General features: G+C 42.0%; 1 pseudogene; it reads right to left on the bottom strand.

Annotated features, from left to right (window-relative positions):
• Nucleotides 1-2,333: 2,333 nt before the first annotated feature.
• Nucleotides 2,334-3,803, bottom strand: LOC142840869 (G-protein coupled receptor family C group 5 member C-like; annotated as a pseudogene).
• Nucleotides 3,804-18,205: the final 14,402 nt, after the last annotated feature.

The following is an 18,205-nucleotide window of genomic DNA, read 5'->3' on the forward strand; positions in this document are numbered from 1 at the left end:
CTCTAAACTATTTCCATAGTACATATGTAATTATTTTCAATTTACCTTAAAAGATAAATAATGACTATGAGGTTTATAAATTTAGTTATGATTATAAATTTCATTTTATGCATCTTCTAATAACTGACTACATAAGTGGTATATGATTGACTCCTTATTTATAATACCTATAAACTCTAACCATGTTTATGTGTTTTCTAATCTTCAAAAACCATCTGATAGATATAGTACCATTATTTCTCTCTACTATTTCTATTTTGTTGAGTTCAGTTCTCAATTTGATTACTTCCTGCCATCTAGTTCTCTTAGGTAAGTTTCCTTCTTTTTGTTCTAAAGTTTTCAATTTTTTTTTGTTCACGAAGAAAGGGCAGTCATTTAATTCTGAGTAGTTACAAAGTTGACCCTCCATTGACGTCCACTGTAGGATTTAACAGTGTTGGTGTGACATCGACCAAAGGGCGGGCCTGTGAATGATGAACTTGAACCAGGCCTGGGTCTACTCATTTCTTCCTTGTGTGGGATACAGAGACACAGCACTGTAAACTAGGAGGCCCCCAAGCCTCCTAAAAATGTCCTTCGCTGGAACCGGAACTGAAAGATGCAGGGTAAGTAAGGACCACAGGTACTTCTGCATCCAGGCAGCTCTGCATCTTCCAGGAGCCCATGACTCCTGAGCTGCAGCTGCAGCCAGGACTTGGGCAATAAACACAGCCACATCCACCATAGGCTGCACACCTAGGCATCTGGTGCTTTCAGAGTCCTAAAAGACTCATTTAAGACAGCAAACTAGTCCCTTGCTTGCTGTGACGGGTCTCAGAGCTCTAGATCAAGAACAGTGTGAGGTCCACGGAGACCACGTTCCCTTGCATGTGTGTGGGGGCAGTATTGTATTACTCATAGACTGAGCATCCTCATTCAACAGAGGTCAAGGCAGAGGGAGTCACATTTGGAGGTACAGTCCCGCTCTGTGGGGACCTTTTCCCCAAAAATAAAAGGCACAGGCTATTAGGGGGGAGTCAGCATGGGAGCCATGGACTAAGCATGGGGTACCTTCCTGGGCAGTCACTCATCCTCACCTCTGCCTACCTTGGCACTAAGTAGTGCTGAGCTAAAGGGCTCCAGGGCACACTTGGAGAGGGCCTGGAGGAGGCTCTCTCTGGTACCCAGGGCTGTGGAGACCTCGGTTCCAGGGTCCGGTACTATGATCATCTCAGTCATTGGTGTCGGCAACTCGCAGGCCTGAAAGTGGCCCTCTGTGACCTGGGTAGCCATCAGGTCCCTCAGGTTCATGTCCTAAGGCCAAGGTCACTAGAGGCTCCTCTAGTGATGAAAGCAGAAGGGCTTGTCCAGGTGTACCAAGGACACCTTCTGCCCAAGCTGAGGTAGAAACTTAGACATCTTCCCATAAGTAATCTCCAGCCCTGAATCCCACATCCCACCAGCCTGACCAAGGAAAGGTTTGAGTCACCCTGAGAATGCAGCCATGGCTCCCACCCACTGTCTCCTAAAGGAACTCCCAGACCCCAAGCACATATGTCCAAGTAGCCCCAGCAGGTACCTCTAGAACCTAAGAGATCCAGATAATCCCACCTCAGCACCTGTCCTAGGAGCCATCCTGGGAGCTGGCATAGAAGCCGAAAGCAGACCGGGGAGATGTGGCCCGGGGTTTAACTGAGGTACATCCATAGCGCAGCGCTCTAAGCACCATTGTGGCCCACCAGCTCTTCGACTCTTAAGTGGGGTTCTCTGTGCGGAAGTGCTGGACCACGAGTAATCTTCCCCCGTTGGAATAAGTGTTGAGATTCCCATTCCCAGTGTGGATGGTCAGTGGGGAGGGAGAATGAACGATCCTGCCCTGGTAAGGGGACACAGCTCACTGAAGGTAAGGTAGACTCAGGCCAGGCACAAAGGTGCTGGGACCTGAAACCCTCAGGTCATGAGAAACAGCCTGCCCAACCTGGGCTCTGCCCCTAGCTGGCGTACTCTTCCATTCTAGAAGATGGCGGAAGGTCCAGAGTAGGGCAAGGGATAAGGTCTGTGTGGTTTGCATATGATATCCATTGTGTGATATCTGAGGGGTTACCAACATGGCCAAGAGGGTCCAGTGTCAAAACAGTGGCATTGTGCACCTGACGTTCACAGCAGGACAACAACCATCTGGAGAACCACATGGGGGCACAGACTCTATGACTTGGGGGATGTGTTAAGGCAGGAGACATGAGTCAACAGTTAGCTCCCTGTAGCTGCAGTCTCTTGGGGACCAGGAGGCTGGGAATGGGCAAGAGGGTGGGTGACCCTATGAGCACCAATCACATGCTTCAAGCCTATCCCAAGGTCCCCACTCAGTCCAAAGTTTCAGATTGCTGGCCTCTGGTCCCTCCCAGCTCCAAGGACAAAGGTGGGGAAACTGCTGGGCCCTGCTCAGCTGGATGCAGAGCAATGAGGGTGTCCGGATGAGGTGTGGTCCAAGGAAGAGGGCATCTACCATCTCGTTTTGTTTTTTGGGGACTGATCCTGAGAGATCTTGCCGTCTTTTGGTGGCGTGGCCACCTGGTGGCTCTGAACCATGTACATGTCTTCAGCTCGCAGGGTTGAGTTGGCACTGCCCATCACCTGGCTGTTGGCGGTGGCCCGTGGGAGGATGACGTCATAAGCACCTTCGGTCGGGCCTTTGTGCATTAGGGCCATCTCGGTGGGCTGGTACACACTGGTCAGCAGCTGCCCATTGTAGCCACTGTAAGGAGACACGGGTCTCTTTGCTGAGGGTGGCTCATCCATGGAAAATGCCTTGTTCTCCACAAACATGCTCTGGCCCGTCTGCTCTTTCAGGATGGTCTTGTAGCCCACGCCTCGGGTAGGGTACATGTCGCACTGGTAGCTCTGCTCAGGGCTGGGTTTGGTCACCTGGGAGACCTCAGGGATGACATAGAAGAGGAAGAAAGTCCAGGCATTGGCAGCAAGGGCGGTGGCCAGCGTGGGGTCATCCCAGGCGGGGCTGTGGTGCTGTTTATTGCTGTAGGTGTACATGACGATCCACACGACCTTGATGGCAATGGAGAGGGCTGTGGTGAGAAGCGCAAAGACTCCATGCTTCCACCAGCGCTTAAAGCGGCCGCACAAGGCCGGCCAGGCTCCTAGGAAGGCCGCCAGCAGCAGCAGCATGACGTAGATGAGCACCATGACGAAGTCCATATTGGCGATGGCACAGGGCGAGGTCACGGTCCAGTCGGCACTGCCATTGCCCAGAGGGCCAACCTGGCCACCTCCCCATACCAGTGTGATGATCAGTCACTCGGTGTTGATGATGACCTTCACGAGGGTGAGAAGCAGGGCGACAGTGAAGATCACCCAGCCCCGGGGTCCACGGTTCTTCCGGGCTAGGAAGTTAAGGGCAAAGACATGGGCGACCAGGCAGGAGAAGCAGATGGCAAACAGGACCCCAAGAGGACGCGTCAAGAGGCACAGGTGGAGAAATCAGGCTTTGCCATGCAGGCAAACACAAGGCAAAAGAGGCCCAGGGTGCCCAGCAGCAAGAACACCTGGGTCCCCAGGAGGCTCTGCTTCCTCGTGTCCTGCACAAAGGGAAGGCTGGCCACCAGGATGATCGTGAGCACAACTGTGATGACGCCAGTGCCAGCCACCACCTCCAAGACAATGCCGCAGGCCCCAGAGCGGTCAGAAAGGTTGTAGTAGAGTGGGTCCAGGTCCGGGCCGCAGCCAGGTGGGGCATGGTTCTGGGCCCAGGCCCCAGGGAAGAACACAGGCAATCCTAGGCACATCAGCAAGGCTTTGTGGGTGGCCATCCTGGCTCCCAGGCCAGGCTGATTCCATGGGACTCGCAGTCAGCCGGCTTTGGCCCGGCACAAAGAGCCAACTTCGGCCCCAGGCAGAGCTCCAGCGGGCTTAGGAGGAACTAAAAGGAGGACTCAAGGCCAGAGTCCGCTCCGGCAGGGGTGGCCATGCCTAGGCAGAGGTGCAGGGCCTTCCTCCCCGGGACCCCAGACTCTTCAAATGTTTTGTTACTTCACTAGTGTGGGATTTTCCCAGCTTCTTTATGTAGGCATTTAGTGCTATGAACTTTTATCTTAACACTGCTTTCTTTACGTCCCATAAATTTGGGTATGTTTTGTGGTCATTTTCATTGAATTTTAGAAAGTCTTTAATTTCTCTCTTTATTTCTTTCTTGACCCATTAATGATTTAGGTGAGCATTGTTTTATTTCCATGTGTTTGTGGGCTTTCTGGAATTAGTATTGCTGTTGACTTCTAGTTTTATACCATGGTGATCTGATAAGATACATTGGGTTATTCCATTTTTTTGTATTTGTTGAGGTTTGTTTTGTTACTGAGTATTTGGTTAATTTTTGAGAAGGTTCCATGAGGTTCTGAGAACAAGGTATATTCTTTTTTGTTTGGATGGAATATTCTATAGTTGTCTGCTAAGTCCATTGAATGCATAGCATCTGTTAGTTCCCTTATTACTCTGTTCAATTTTTGTTTGAATGACCTGTCCAGTTGTGGGAGTGGGGTGTTGAAATCTCCCACTATTAGGGTGTGGGGTTTAATGTATGGTTTAAGCTTTAGAACTGTTTCTTTTACATATGAGGGTGCCCTTGTATTTGGGGCATAGATGTTCAATATTGAGATTTCCTCTTGATGTATTTTTTCTGTGACTAATATGAAATGTCCTTCTTTGTCTCTTTTGATTGATATTAGTTTGAAGTCTATTTTTAAAGATATTAGGATAGCTACAGCTGCTTGTTTCTTAGGACCATTTGATTGAAATATTTTTTCTTAACCCTTTACTCTGAGATGATGTCTGTCTTGAGGTGGTGGTGTTTTTCTTGTATGCAGAAGAAGGATGGATTCTGTTTTTGTATCCAATTTGTTAGCCTGTGCCTTTTTATAGGTGAGTCCATTTATATTAAGGGATATTAATGACCAGTAATTGCTATCTCCTGTTAATTTAGTTTTCATTGTTAGTGATGTTAATTTGTGTGTTTTTCCCTTCTTTGGGATTTGGTGCTATGAGACCATGAATTGTCTATGTTTCTGTGGATGTAGCCAACTTCCTTGGGTTGGAGTTTTCCTTCTAGTATTTTGAGTAGGGCTAGGTTTGTGGCTAGGTATTGGTTAAATTTGCCTTTGTAGTGGAATATCTTGTTTTATCCTTCTATGGTTTTTGAAAGTTTTTCTGGGTATAGCAGTCTGGGCTGGCATCTGCGGTCTTTTAATGTCTGCATAACGCTTGATCATGACCTTCTGGCTTTCATTGTCTCCAATGAAAAGTAGGTGTAATCCTGATAGGTCTGCCTTTACATGTTACTTGGCCTTTTTCCTTTATAGCTCTTAATATTCTTTCTTTACTCTGTATGCTTAATGTTTGGATTATTATATAGCAAGGGGACTTTTTTAATTCAGTCTATTTGGTGTTCTGTAAGCTTCTTGTGTCTTCATTGGCATATCTTTCTTTAGGTTGGAAAGTTTTCTTCTATGATTTTGTTAAATATACTTTCTGTACACACACACACACACACACACACACACACACACACACACACATATATATATATATATATATATAATTCATCCTCCTCTCCGCCTCCCATTTCCCTTCCTCTCACCCCACTCCTCTCTTCTCTCTCCCTCCCCATTCTCTTCTCCACCTCCCTCTCCAGTTCAAAGAGCAGTCACAGTTCCCTGCCCTGTGGGAAGTCCAAGGTCCTCCACCTAGCATCCAGGTCTAGGAAAGTGAGCACCCAAACAGGCTAGGCTCCCACACAACTAGTCCATGCAGTAGGATCAAAACCCAGTGCCATTGTCCTTGGCTTCTCATCAGACCTCATTGTATGCCATGTTCAGAGAGTCGAGTTTTATCCCATGCTTTTTCATTCCAAGTCCAACTGGCCTTGATGAGCTCCCAATAGATCAGCCATCTGTCTCAGTGGGTGGGTGCATCCCTCGTGGTCCTGACTTCCTTGCTCATGTTCTCCCTCCTTCTGCTCCTCATCTGGGACTTGGGAGCTCAGTCTGGTGTTGCAAAGTGGGTCTCTGTCTCTATCTCCATCCATCGCAAGATGAAGTTTCTATGGTGATATGCAAGATATTCATCAGTATGGTTATAGGATAGGGCCATTTCAGGTTCCCTATCCTCAGCTGCCCAAGGAACTAGCTGGGGATATCTCCCTGGACAACTGGGAGTCCATCTAGAGTCAAGTCTCCTGCCAACCCTAAGATGGCTTCCTTAATTAAGATATATATTTCCCTGCTCCAATATCCACCCTTCCTTTATCCCAACCATCCCATTCCCCTATGCTCTCCCCATCCTCCCCTTCACACATTAATCTTCCCCTTTTCCCTTACTATCATCCCACCCCACCCCCAAGTTCCCAATTTTTGCCCGGCAATCATATCTTTTGTCCATTTGAACTTATTCTGCTGAGAATTCCCTGTTCACATCAGTGCTCCATTTTTAATTGGGTTAATTAGCATTTTAAAGGATAGTTTCTTGAATTCTTTATATATTTTGGAGATCAGATCTTGTCTGTTGTGGGGTTGGTGAAGATCTTCTCCCAGTCAGTAGATTGCCTTTTTGTCTTAGTGACAGTGTCCTTTGCTTTACAGAAGCTTCTCAGTTTCAGTAGGTCCCACTTATTCAATGATGCCCTTAATGTCTGTGCTGCTGGGGTTATACATAAGAAGCGATCTCCTGTGCCCATATGTTGTAGAGTACTTCCCATTTCTCTTCTATCAGGTTCAGTGTGTTCAGATTGATATTGAGGTCTTTAACCCATTTGGACTTGAGTTTTGTGCATGGTGATGGATATGGATCTATTTTCATCCTTCTACAGGTTGATATCCAGTTGTGCCAGCACCATTTGTTGAAGATGCTTTCTTTCTTCCCTTGTATGCTTTTAGCTCCTTTATCAAAAATCAGGTGTTCGTAGGATTGAGGATTAAAATCTGGGTCCTCTATAAGATTCCATTGGTCGACTTCTCTGTTTTTATGCCAATACCAAGCTGTCTTCAACACTGTAGCTCTGTAATAGAGTTTGAAGTCAGGGATGGTAATGCCTCCAGAAGTTCCTTTATTGTATAGGATTGTTTTGGCTATCCTGGGTTTTTTGTTTTTCCATATAAAGTTGATTATTGTCCTCTTAAGATCTGTGAAGAATTTTGTAGGGACATTGATGGGGATTGCACTGAATCTATAAATTGCCTTTGGTAGAATTGCCATTTTTACTATGTTGAACCTCCCAATCCAAGAGCAAGGGAGATCCTTCCATTTTCTGGTATCCTCTTCAATTTCTTTCTTCAAAGAGTTAATGTTCTTGTCAAATAGATCCTTCACTTCCTTGGTTAGGGTTACCCCAAGATATTTTATGCTTTTTGTGGCTCTTGTGAAAGGTGACGCTTCTCTGATTTCCCTCTCTGCTTCCATATCCTTTGTGTATAGGAGGGCAACTGATTTTTTGGAGTTGATCTTGTATCCTGCCACAATACTAAAGGTGTTTATCAGCTGTAGGAGTTCTTTGGTGAAGTTTTTGGGGTCGGTTATGTACACTGTCATATCATCTGCAAATATGAAAGTTTAACTTCTTCCTTTCCAATTCGAATCTCCTTGATCCCCTTATGTTGTCTTATTGCTATTGCTAGAACTTCAAGCACTATATTGAAGAGGTATGGAGAGAGTGGACATCCTTGTCGTGTTCCTGAGTTTAGTGGGATGGCTTTGAGTTTCTCTCCGTTTAGTTTGATGTTAGTTGTTGGCTTGCTGTAAATAGCTTTTATTATATTTAGGTATGATTCTTGTATCCCTAATCTCTCCAAGACCTTTATCATAAAGGGATGTTGAATTTTGTCAAATGCTTTTCAGCATCTAATGAAACGATCATATGGTTTTTTCTTTCAGTTCTGGTAGAATTCCCCATTGAAACAATCTGGTCCTGGGCTTTTATTTGGTAGGATGGTTTTTTATAACAGCTTCTAATTCTTTGCAACTAACAGGTCTATTTAGATTGTTCACCTGGTCCTGGTTTAACTTTGGTATAAGGTACAGGTGGTTACTAATATTTTTTGTAACTGTGGAAGTTTGCTTTGTTACCGAGTATGTGGTCAATTTTCAAGAAGGTTCCATGAGCTGCAGAGAAGAAGGTATATTCTTTTCTATTTGAGTGGAATGCTCTGTATATTTCTGTTAAGTCCATTTGATTCATTACCTCCATTAATCCTCTTATTTCTCTGTTAGGTTTCTGTCTCATTGACCTGTCTATTGGTGAGAAAGGAGTGTTGAAGTCTCCTACGTTTAGTGTGTGTGTGTGGTTTGATGACAGCCTTGAGTTTTAGTAATGTTTCTTTTACATAAGTGGGTTCTTTTATTTTAGGGGCATAGATATTCAGGATTGAGACTTCATCCTGATGGACTGTTCCTGTTATGAGTATAAAATCTCCCTCTCCATCTCTTCTGATTGATTTTAGTTTTAAGTCAACTTTGTTAGAAATTAGTATGGCCACACCTGCTTGTTTCTTAGGTCCTTTTGTATGATAAACTTTTTCCCAGACCTTTACTCTGAGTAGATGTCTGCCTTTGTGGTTGAGGTGTGTTTCTTATAAGCAGCAGAATGTTGGATCCTGTTTTCGTATCCAATCTCTTAGCCTGTGCCTTTATATAGGTGAGTTGAGTCCATTGACATTAAGTGATATTAATTACTAGTGGTTGTTAACTCTGGTCATTTTTTATGATAGTTGAGTTTATATGTTTCCCTTCTTTGAGTTGTGCTGGTGAAGGGTCACTAGATGTCTGATTTATTGTGGGCATTGTTGGATCCTTGTTTTTTTATTTTCCTTCTATTACTTTCTGTAAGGCTGGATTTGTGGCTACATATTGTTTAAATTTGTTTTTATCCTGGAAAATTTAGTTTTCTCCATTTATAGTGAAGGAAAGCTTGGCTGGGTATAGTAGTCTGGGCTTGCATCCATGGTCTCTTAGTTTCTGGAGTACCTCTATCCAGGACCTTCTGGCTTTCATGGTTTCCATAGAGAAGTCAGGTGTAAGTCTGATAGGTTTACCTTTATAAGTTACTTTACCTTTTTCCTTTGCAGTTCTTAATATTCTTTCTTTATACTGTATGTTTTGTGTTTTTATTATTGTATGGCGAGGGGATTTTTTTATCCAGTAGATTCGGTGTTCTGTATGTTTCTTGAACCTTCATAGGCATATCTTTCTTTAGATTGGGAAAGTTTCTTCTATAAATTTATTAAATATATTTTCTGGACCGTTGAGCTGTACTTCTTCTCCTTCTTCTACCCCTATTATTCTTAAGTTTGGTCTTTTTATTGTGTCCCATATTTCCTGAATGTTTTGTGATGAGAATTTGTTGGATTTGCTGTTTTCTTTGATCAGTGCATTTATTTTTTCTATGGTATCTTCAGCATCTGAGATTCTTTCTTCTATCTCTTGTATTCTGTTCATTATACTTGTTTCTATAGTCTCTATTCATTTACCTAGATTTTCCATATCCAGCCAGTCCTTGGTTTGTGTTTTCTTCCTTGCCTCCATTTCAGTTTTCAGGTCTTGAACTGTTTCCATTATCTGCTTGATTGTTCTTCCTTGGTTTCCTAGGATATCATTTATGTATTTACTCAATTCTTCAAACTTTTTGTTATTCTTTTCATCAATTTATTTAAGGGAGTTTTTCACCTCCTGTTTAATGGCTTCTATCATTTTCATAAAGTCAATTTTTTTCTACTTCTCCTTGATTAAGGTGTTCAAGTCCTCCTATTGTAAGCTCGCTGGGTTCTGGTGATTTTATGTTGTTTTTCAGATTGTTGGAGGAATTCTTGCATTGGTTCCTGCCCATCTCTTCCTCTGAATGCTCTCCTATGGATCTTCTTTTACAGGGTCAGCTCTTCTTGCCTACTGATGGATCTGATGATCTGATCAGATCTCCTTGCTGGCCAGGTAGCTTGCAACAATATGCCTACCTTGCTTGCTGCAGGCCAGCTATTGAAACAAAGGGACTTTCGCGTGCCCGGTTGCACTCACGACTCGGTCTCCGCGCCCAAACAGGCTGATCTGGGGGATGTTCTGGGCCCAAAGTAGAGAGGCAGAAGTGAGGGGTTTTCTGGATGCAATCTGGGTTGTGTAGGAAGAGAGAGGCAGTAGCCAGGGATAATAGCCCCTGGAGGAAGACTAGGAAGTATAGGGGGATGAGGAATGTCTGTGATCCGTCTCCCAGGCTGCTGCCATGGGTCCGGAATTCACTCACCCCATTGATGTATCTTCTGGTACCGAGTTCAGATCTCCTTGCTGGCCAGGTAGCTCACTAACAAAAAGCCTACTTTGCTTGCTGCAGGCCAGCTATTGAATCCAAGGTACTCCTGCGTGCCCAGTTGCACTTGCGACTTGGTCCCAGCGCCCAAACAGTTATTTTCTGTACTTTTGAGTTGAGCTTCTTCTTCTTCTTCTATACTTATTATTCTTAGGTTTGGCCTTGTTATGATGTCCCATATTTTTTGGATATTTTGGGTTTAGCTTTTGTTAGATTTAATGTTTTCTTTGACTATTTCCTCTATTGAATCCAGCGCTTGAGATTCTCTCTTCCATCTCTTGTATTCTGTTGTCCATGCTTGCATTTGTGGTTCCTCATTGTTTTATCAAGCTTTCTGTTTCTGTATTTCCCTCCACTTGTGTTTTCTTTATTGTCTCTAATTCAGTTTTCAAGTCTTGAATAGTTTCTTTCATATGTTTGATTGCTTTTTCTTGGTATTCTTCAATGGATTTGCTGATGTCTTCCAATTTTTAGTTTGTCTTTTCCTCCATTTCTTTGAGAGAATTTCTCATTTCTTCTTTAAGAGTTTCAAACATTCTCCTGAAGTTATTTTTTAGGTCATTTTCTTCTGCTTCATCTATATTTGGTTGTTCGTGTCTTGCCGTTGTAAGGTCTTTCGGTTTTACTGGTGTCCTGTTGCTATTTGTGGTGTTGCATGTGTTCTTAACTTTTCTACTCCTTTTTTGATAAGTGTATTGACTTAGAATTTTATTTTGCTCTATGACAATAAAAACTTTATGTAACCACTTCTACTATAGATCATGATATTTTAAACAGCTTGAATCTGAGTTCCTGAGCCATTGTCACTCTCCTGTGTCTCAGAATCAAGTATGTCTATTCAATTGGTAATGAAAGCTATGTTGTCTATCAGCATCTTCTCTGCACTCTAAGGTAAATCATGTTTTATGACAGCTTCAGTCATCCCTGTAAGACCTTATACCTCTTCAAGCTCTCTGATTGTCAAATTAAGATACATAATATTTTGAAAAATTTGAGGATTAGCTAGATAGAAATGTATTTATGTTGATAGTTCAATAAATACTGTATTTTTGACTTTTGCAAGAGATTATTTTTGCCTGACAGATCCATGTTTGCCTCCAGACAAATATCTAGCAAAAGCAGAATGTATCTTATCACCATTTAATGAAAACTTATATATTTTAGAAATAAAGTTACCTGTAAATTATTTTAGAAAATATATTTAATAGCTTAAAACCATAAGTGCACTAGCATTATAAGAATCATAAAAGACATTTTAGAAACTTAACAAAAGTATAAATTTGACAAGGGCTTATACTCTGTCGAATGAAAGAAAGATATTACTGCATACCCATGTTTGGCACAAGATCCACATTAAACTATTATAGTTCTTACTTATAATTCTCTGTAATGAAGTAGAAAAGTAGACTTCCTTAGGAATATAGGACAGATGGAAGATGCTTTAAGTAACAAATTCAAATTACTTAAAGGAATAACAATCCAGCAGCTGATAAATCCACCTATGGTATTTGTAGTAAAGACTTTGTGTTTGAATTGCCAACTATCAATATGCACATTTGCACTCATATTGAAATTAACTCTTCATATGTGTATGCATAGGTTTATATATGCATATGTCAATTAAATATAGTGCATTTTGTGAGAGACCACTTACAATTAGATAAATGTGATGTCACATGACTTGTTTCATGTGAAATATTTATATCAGAACCTTAAATATAAAGTTTTATTATAAATTACCTTATTCAGATATATATTTTTGGATTTAAAACAATCTAATAGCTTGCTTGAAAGGTTCACTTACTATGTGAGAAATAAAATACAGCCTAATAAATTTGGTTAGGTAAATAGACCCATCTTTGACTTTGAAAGTTGAAAGTTCATATGTTTACATGGAGTAATAGTAAATCCCTATCATAGTACACTGTATTCAGATGATCACAATTACATGTAATATCATTGAAATATTGTATATTGTGTGCTGTGGTTCTACGTGCCTTTAATCCCAGCACTCAGGAGATAGAGACAGGTGGATCTCTGTGAGTACAAGGACAATCTCATCTACCAAGTGAGTTCCAGAATAGCCAGAACTGGCGCACAGAGAAACCCTGTCTCAGAAAACCAAAGAAAGCAAAAGAAAAGTGCAATATAGTGAACTGAATCTTAGAAATATGAAGACAGACCCTGACTGCTCTTTGGACTGGAGAGGGAGGGGGAAAGGAGTGGGGGGAGGGGGAGAAGGGTGGGAGGAGGGGGAGAAGGGTGGGAGGAGGGGGAGAAGGGTGGGAGGAGGGGGAGAAGGGTGGGAGGAGGGGGAGAAGGGTGGGAGGAGGGGGAGAAGGGTGGGAGGAGGGGGAGAAGGGTGGGAGGAGGGGGAGGGAAATGGGAGGCTGGGAGGAGGTGGAAACTTGTTTTCTTTTTTCTCATTTTCTCAATAAAAAAGATTTAAAAAAAAAGAAATATGAAGACAGGATATCAATGAAGGGAGACCAGCAAGTAGGTAAGTATATGTACAGACAGGTAGGTATGTAGGCAGATAGATAGATAGATAGATAGATAGATAGATAGATAGATAGATAGATGTTACATAAAGTACCTCTAAGTAAACATGAATGATTCACTAATGATTCTTAATTAACTGTTTTTCACATACCCATACCAGTGCTGGGAAGAATTCATGATTGTGTATTCTACTCACACATCCTATTTGTGCAGTGCCTCCATTAGTAAATGATAGTTCTAATTACTCTCATTTTCTTGTTCAGCAATGATTTTCTAGGAATTGTGGGTATAATCTCTGAAGCATACAGTGATTTATATAATAATTTCTGAGACATGGTGTATATGTCAGGTATACAGTTGAAGCATAAAATTTCAGAATTTCTGTTATATGCCTATTGTCAAGCAGCCATAGATCAATTTAAATAAAAATAATTGCATTATATGATTTTTATATCAATTTGTAAGCCTTCCCCTCTCTTTTAAAACTAAATTTATTTTTCTATTAGAAATTAGTGGTCTGTTTTACAATTCTACAGTTAAACTTGTATTATTTTTTAGAATATTCTATAACTGAAAACACAGAGTATATAACTTTTTTCTTATTTCTTTTTTTGAGAAAATTATTATGTGGCTTATTTTGATGTGTCACATACTAACTCACAAAATACTTACTCTTTGTTGCTGAGTCTAATTCTATGATACAAAAACATGATAAAATATGTTAGGATTATTTATTGTTCATGTTGCTATGAAGACAAATTATCATACTTTTTGTACATTAAAGAAAAAGGCACTGAATCATGTGTGTTGTTATGTGACTATAACCTAATACTTAAGACTTTCAGGTAGGGAGATCAATAGTTCATGCTATTTTGGGCTATATAACATTTAAGATGAAATTGGGCCATGTGAGATTCTGCCTCAAAACAAGTAAACAAACAAGCAAAGAAAGCATCATTACTTTGATGTTTTCTTTAATAATGAAGGTCCATGCTTCCCCCAAATATAAAGCATTATCTCTATAGTATTACTATAAAACATATGGATTTTAATAATGTCGAATTCTTAGAAGTAGAATCATCTGCTATACTCATATAAGGAATGAGGGGAAAAAAAAACAAGGATAACATATTTTCAGAAAGAAGAAAAGTCTACAGAGCTGGAATTACTGATACTGAACATGGACAAAACATAGGAAAAAATCATTAAGAAATCAAATAAATGTTATATAAGTTTTGTTGGGTGGTAGTAAGAACATGCCCAACAGAGTTTTGAAACAGTATGGTTTTCAGTGAAATAAAAGATATACAGCATTATCAGACATTATGTGCTGTATAAAACAAAGTTGGTATGACCACAAGTCCTACAGCATACAAGTTATTAAGTTATTTCTCTCCCTATTACTTTGTAATTCACTAAGGCAGGGGAGGTAAAAATGACTTAAAATAAGATGAAAATGACATTAGAATGTGGAGAAAAGAAAGTGAGTAGACAGTGGTAAAAAACAATGACATCTTGAATTTTGCATGCAAATGGATGGAAATAGAAAATACTTTACTGAGTGAGAAAACCCAGACCCAAAAAGATGAATTTTGTATGTACTCACTCATAGCATATAAGTAGATTCTAGCCATAAATAAAGGACATTGAGCCTATAATTTGTGATCCTAGGGAAGCTAAAAAGAAGGTGAACCCAAAGAAAAACATATAGTTATCCTCCTGGATATTGGAAGTATACAAGATTGCCAGGCAAAAGTTGGGAGCACGGGGGTAGCGGTGGGGTAAGGGTAAGGGGAAATGGGGAGAGATAGGGGAGGATTGGGAAGAGCTTGGGGGAATGGGATGGTTGGGATGGAGGAAGTGTGGATATGGGAGCAGGGAAGTAGATATCTTAATTAAGGGAGCCATTTTATGGTTGGCAAGAGACTTGACTCTAAAGGGATTCCCAGCTGTCAAAGGAGATGTCCTCAGCTTGTTCCTTGGGCAGCAGAGGAGATTGTGTCTGAGCTGGCCTTATCCTATAGCCACACTGATGAATATCTTGCATATCACCATAGAAACTTCATCTGGCGATAGATGGAGATAGAGACAGAGACCCAAATTGGAGCACCGGACTGAGCTCTTAAGATCCAAATGAGGAGCAAAAGGAGGGAGAACATGAGCAAGGAAGTCAGGACCACGAGGGGTGCACCTACCCACTGTGACAGTGGAACTGATCTATTTGGAGCTCACCAAGGCCAGCTGGAATGGGACTGAATGAGCATGGGATGAAACCAGGCTCTCCGAACATGGCAGACAATGAGGGCTGATGAGAACCCAAGGACAATGGCACTAGGGTTTGATCCTAATACATGAACTGGCTTTGTGGGAGCCTAGCCTGTTTGAATGCTCACCTTCCTGGACCTGGATAGAAGTGGGAGGACCTTCGACTTTCTGCAGGGCAGGGAATCTGGACTGCTCTTCAGTCTGGAGAGGGAGGGGGAATGGAGTGGGGGAAAGGGGGAGGAGTAGGGAGAGGGGGAGGCCAGTGGGGGAGGGGGTGATGTGTGGGAGGAGGGGAAGGGAAATGGGAAATGGAAAGGAGGCGGAAAAATTTTTTCAACAACTAAAAAAAATAAACAAACAAAAAAATTAATCAAAACTCATTGGCTTGGAAAGAGAAAAAAAAAGAAGCTAGAGCTAATGGACCAAGCAGTGATTAAATTAATCCAGTTTCTGCGTGGTTATTTTGCAGTTGAGCAGCCGGGAACAAACAAGCAGCCTCCTACAACAGAGTGGGAAGGATATGAGGTAACCAAGTGCTTTACCAGATAATAACTTACTGGCAATTTCCTTACTAGGTTTCTTGATGCCAAGCAAACTGGATTTTTATGACTCTTGATGGGAGGACATGAGTTTGTTGAAGTCTTTTGTTCCTTGTAAGTAATTTTGCTATATATTCCCATAAAACCTTGTTTGATAAAAGATTTGGTATTGGTGAAAGTTAGTATTTGTATAGTTTCTACTAATCTCAACAGTAGTGTACCAGGACCCAGAAACACCAGCTTGGTTTCCTATTCAGATTGCAAGTCATATGGATGAAGTAGACAAAGAACTTGCCAGTTCCCCTCAGTCTCATCTTCCAAATAATTTCCACAAAATGCCCTGCAAATCCCAAGTGCATGCCTCTGCTCCCAAGGATCTTCTGCCTCAGCTCTGTTCCCTCCTTCAGAGCCAAAGAATACCAACTCTTGCCTGAAGTGCCCATGGCCTTTCCTGTCCTACTGACTGTCTACCCCTCAGCTTTCTAGTTTTCTCTGCCTTGTTTGCCCACCTGGGTGTTGTGGGCACAACCTCTGACCTGTTTCCTATAACTCAGTAGGAAGCTGGGAAGCAGACAGATACTTCACCACCTGTATGCCTTCCAAAGTCATGATTGGTCCTGGCTACTCTCCATTTGAATGTGTGGAATGTACAATGAAGCAGCAGCATAGAGGGGAATAATATTTTATAGAGTTAAAATATCTGTTTTCAAGGTCGTGACAATAGCTGTGTTCCTGCCTACAAGCCACTGTCAGCATGAGACTTCCTCTACTGTTTTCGATTTCAGGACCAGCAGTCTTGACAAAACACCAAAGTTATCTGCTAGGTCACCTCCTAGGAAGATGTCACACAGTTTTAACTGCCACTGAGTCTTTCTCTTTTTTGTGTGTGTTGCCTCCCTCCAAAGCTCAGCTGACAGGGATAACAGAGTCTCTCCACTTTTTCCAGGCCTTTCTTAGCTGCTCAGCTAGGAGCCTTAATACAATGGGTATCACGTCGTTGTTAGGAATTGAACTCAGGACCTCTGGAAGAATAGCCGCACTCTTAACCCCTGAGCCATCTTGAAATTTGCAAGCAAATGGATGGATCTAGAAAAACACATATTAGTGATGCAACCAAGACCCAGAAAGACAAATGCAATATGTACTCATTCATAAGTGGCATTTAGTCATAAAGCAACGAAAAACCAGCCTACAATCCACAACCCCAGAGAACCTAGAAAACAAAGAGAACCCTAAAAGAGACATACATGGATCTACATAGGAAGGAGAAAAATACAAAATCTCCTGAGTAAATTGGGAACATGGGTATCACAGGAGAGGGTAGAAGGGAAGAGATGAGGAAGACAGGAGAGTGAGTAAAATGTATAGCACATTAAAAAGAATTTTTAAAAAAGGAAAAAAAACGACAAACAAACAAAGAGACAAACAAAAAGACAATGAGCATCATAGAGCCAGCCTCAGGGCCAATGTGACCAGAGGCTGTTATATCACTAAAAATGCAGCATATCACGAAGAGCAATGTGGAGAGGCATGCGATGGGGCTCTCTTACAACCCCAGCACTGAAGGTAGTTCAAAGCCTGCCTGGGCTGCACAGTGAGACCCTGTCTCAGAAAATAAGTGATGGGATGTTGTTCAGTAGCAGCCTGCTTGCCTCACATGTGCAGACACTTGGGCTCAATACCTAACAATTAAAAAAAAAAGAAAGGAAATGAATAAAGGAAAAACTAAAACCAAAAAGAAACATGGAGAAACATTGGATGCCTAGAATTTTTTATTCCTTTCTTTCCTATGACACCCATTGGCTTCCTCGGGTTTCCTTGTCACACTGGCTTGCATGGGGAAAGAAGCTATCCACAAGCTTGGGATAAGTAGATACCACAGACAAGGAGGCCTATGACACAGACTCCCCCAGACACTGGCATGTATTGGTAGCAGGAGGTTCCCTGTCACCCCAGCTGAAATCTTAGCCCATTAGCAGGCCTCCCTGAGTGATGCCATTGAGGCAAGTATCTTTGTGAGCTCTGGTGTGCTGTGTGCCTCTCCTCTCCAGGTGGCCTGGAGAAGAGCTTGCATCTTTCTGTTTTCCTTGGCAGTGGACTCCAGAACTATTTCAAGCTCACCTTCCATTTCTCAGGAGGCCTCTGTAGATAAATGCTCATTGCATTTCTCAGCATGACAGTTTACCCCAGCAGTCCCTATACATGATTCCTGAAGTGGCACATCAGTCCTGGAGTTTCAGAGTGAAGGTCCAGCTTTAGAATTAGTGTGGGTGGTCCGAATCTTGTTGGGATCCCCCAGAAATTGTTATTCCCACTGGCCAAGAATAAGATGACTACCACAACTTAAAGCCAAATTTGAGGCAAGCCTAATTAAATACTGGTCAGGTAGATGAACCCTAGCCAGGTTCCCAGGACATCACCAATCCTTCTTTATAGCATTTGATATGAAGGTTCATTATAGGTAGGTGTCTGGTTTAATGTTATTCTTTGTAATAACCAGACTGCCTCATGGTTTCACAGTTCTAATACCAAAAGAAAAGTTCCCTTTAAAAGAAACAAAAATGTTAGA

The sequence above is a fragment of the Microtus pennsylvanicus genome, chromosome X, assembly GCF_037038515.1.
Source record: "Microtus pennsylvanicus isolate mMicPen1 chromosome X, mMicPen1.hap1, whole genome shotgun sequence".
Lineage (NCBI taxonomy): Eukaryota > Metazoa > Chordata > Mammalia > Rodentia > Cricetidae > Microtus > Microtus pennsylvanicus.